Consider the following 3758-nt stretch of genomic DNA (forward strand, 5'->3'; position numbering starts at 1 on the left):
CACATAAAACAAAGTTATTTTGTCTATCAACAACTAAAAAACATGCACTGGGAAATATGCACCATATGAGATCAGGTATGTAGGGATCTATTCCTCCAAATTTTTTACCAGAAACACTTTTATGTTGAAAAATAAAAAATACACTGCACCCAACTCAGTGAAAATTTATCAAAAGATCTTATGTGAGTTTTCAACAGGAGAAACAGATGGGGCAAAAGAAGAGAGGGATCATGTAAAGATATCATGGAAGTAAGAGAGGGGTATACTACCTATTAAGACAGATAAAAATTAGTTTGCAGCAGCAGTCAAAGGGTTTAAGAAAATTGAAGACAAAATATTCCTAGAATATCGTATTATGCAATCGGATTCATCAATTCCTACTCTGGTCTTACCAAACCTCATTCTAAGATGATCCTGGTCAAGGTTTTTCTGTCATAGCAGTAAAAGTTGGCCTCCTGTTCTATCTTAACCTTTCCCTTTATTGCTGAATTGGCTAAATCACAGACTTAAGGTATTAACATAGTTAACTCAAAAACATAATTATTACTTTGTTGTGTCCTTTCATTTGTTTCTATTTAAAATTCTTTTCATCTATGTGTACAGTGGCACATACTCCCTGTAATCTCTGACAATTGGGAGACCGGGACAAGAGGATTACAATTTCAAACTAACTTCTGAAACTTAGACTATTAGCAACTTAGTGAAACACCATCTCTAAATAAACTGTATTAAGGACTGGGAATATGGCTCAGTGGTGAAGCATATCTGGATTCAATTCCCCATACAAAAAAGCATACCTATTTTAAAATTTTATATTTGGTCCTTTTGTTCACCTTCCTATATTTATTTACAGATATTAGAATTTGTGTTTCTTTTTATTTTTTTCAAATTCTAATTGAGTTATTTATTTTAATATAAACTTATTTACCATCCCTATTTTTCAGAGCTCCAAAATCTCAAAATTCTGTTATTTATAATGATCTGTCATACTGACTTGGAGTTATCCATTGTTTAATCTGTTTGCATTAATTGTATAGCATGAAATGTTCTTTTTTAAATTCCACTTCTTTACTTTTGTTAATGTTTAATTTCAAATGATATTTAGTTTATTTCATTCTGCTTGTTTTATTCTATATGTTCACAAAATGATTACAAATTTTGTAAATTCTTTTTCTCAATTTCAGGTTTCTGCTGTTTTAATACTATATTTTACTGTAGGTGAATTTCTCCAAATGTCTCTGATTTTATTTTGGTGTAGAATAAAAAAGAACAAACCCTGCTTTCTGACAGCAACTTTCACCTCTGAAATATTAGCCTCCGTATCCCAGAAATTCATAAATATGTGATCCTTTATGGCAAAGGGGACTATGTAGATGAGAAGAAGTCAAATATTTTGAACGTGAAGATCATTCTACTTAATCTGGGCTTAGTCAAGTTTACCATAATGGCTTTTATGACAATCAGCTAAGAACATAGTGATCAGAGTGGAACTGTGATCATGGATAGGTGTTGGACTGATTCTTATGAATATTAAGAATGTGAACAACAGGTAATGATTATAGGAAGCTCTGGAAACTTCAGGGAGAAAATGGAGTATACTTAAATTTAGCTTCCAGATAGGAGAAGCCATCTGGAACTTTGACCTTAAATCTCACATCCTATAATGCGCTTTGAACTCAAAAACAAGATAATGCACTGTATTTTAAATAATAAATTTTTGGTAAATTTTATAGACTCAGTAAGATACGAATACAATAAAAACAATAATTTCTCATTGTTCAGGTGCTGTATGTATGGATGAGATATTCTTATACTCAACTCACATTTCAGCATTCATCTCAATCTTTTCTACATACTATAAATAATACTTATGTATATAACCATTACTTTTCTGAGTCAAGCATGATTCTCAGCCTGACCCTCTCTGGTACTGCCATATCCTCACACTGTGGAGATGTAATAATCAATATCTATAGATTTATAGAAGGATTATCTTTGTTTAATCCATATGCATCTCTAAATTTGGTATCAAGTGCAGTGAATGAATGTTCAAATTAATGATAGAACATCCAATGCAAAATTGACATCTACATAAATGATGCACATTAGAAATGATACAATACTGTAAATATGGTCTGACTACCTGGACTCCTCTGTAATGTTATCAGTCAGTCATAATTCACTGTGAGTTCTTAGTGATAGTTGATTTCTGAATAATCATGATGTTGTACTAAGCTCTCAATATTAGTTAAGTGAATAGATGTCGTGTCCCTCGCCCGCAAGAAAGCACGACACAGGAATCTTCCTTCAGCAGTTTAATAAGGACATTAATATTATAAAACCATGGTTTTTCTTCTTCTTCCTCTTGAGCCGAATTCATACACTTTTATACTCTTGCAATAGCCAATCTACTTTTGCCACTTGGCCTATGTTCATAGGTGCTCCCACTTGCAACAGTTGGCTTAACCAAATATGGGCTTGTTTACCTAGAAAGCACTTCAGGAAACCAGCGCCATCTTATCATGGTGGTGAGGCGGCTCGCCACAGCTCCCCCTTCTTTATTTTATGAACACAGGTGAAGGTAGAGGCCCTATCCTGCTGTGCAAAAGTGGCAAATAGTGAACGTCAGTCCCAGAGTGGCGCCTTCTCTGGGCCTAATATCACCTAAGCCGATGTCTTTTTTCGTAGGGTGGGACGTGGACATCAAACCCACATGCAATAGGGCATGCCTTCCTTGAGGTTCAAAAATAAAACTCTCAAGTGCAGTGCATTGCCTCGCATCCTGTGTCCATGAAGACGTAGCGGTATGGAAAACCATACTAGGGGGAGCTTATCCAGCTTACGCAACTGCAAAGGCCTGAGGTAGGAAAACACATTACTCTTCTTGCTAACACTGCACAATGCAGGGGCACCATAATGAACACAAGGCATACAGTAACAGTTCTCTCCTCTAACATTATTGTTATAGCTCAAGATTAAGGTGGAAGTTACAAGGTAATTGAAGCTTTAATTAGTACAAGAAATCCCTAGGATGTAAATTCACAGTCCTCAAAGAAAAGTACATAATAATTACAGCAGTACTCTGCAGACACCTAGCGTAAATGATAATTCTAACTCTAACAGAGATATATTAAAAATGTCACTTATTCCCGTGCCAGATTAGCCAACCACACAGAAGGTGACATCCCTTGTTCAATGGCTAACACAGCTTGAATTAACACCGCCTTTTCACGTGCTTGACGCACTCTTAGCTTGCAAATAAACCAAAGGCAAAGGCAAATGCCTGCAAAACAAATACATCCAAAGATCCCCACACCAACCCATTCTTTAAAATAACTAAAGGCAGAGGTGAGCCAGTTAGAGAACTGACTCAAAGTAACAGGCTCAACACGAGTGTCATTTAAAATCGCAATCTGCAATAATTGTTGATTCATCATCTTTTCAGCTTCTAGGGACCAGTTGCCTGCAAGAAAGGCGGAAATCAAGTGGCTTTGATTTTTTGCTTCTTCATATCTTACTGGAGTTATACACATGTGTTTATGATTCCCGATGCATCCAACTTGTGCAATGTTGAAAAGTTCATCCAACTGTACTTGTAGTAAATCTATCCTTTGATTCGCTGCCAAGATCCCTGATAGGATATGTCTGTTGACGCGGTCCTGGGACTCCAGTACCTGTGTAGTTTGCTGTATGACTTGATTAATGGTTTGTGCTGTTTGAACTTGATTGGTCATGGCTAGAGCAGCGGTAGTGGCTGC

Source organism: Sciurus carolinensis, chromosome Y (assembly GCF_902686445.1).
Source record: "Sciurus carolinensis chromosome Y, mSciCar1.2, whole genome shotgun sequence".
NCBI classification, from domain to species: Eukaryota; Metazoa; Chordata; class Mammalia; order Rodentia; family Sciuridae; genus Sciurus; species Sciurus carolinensis.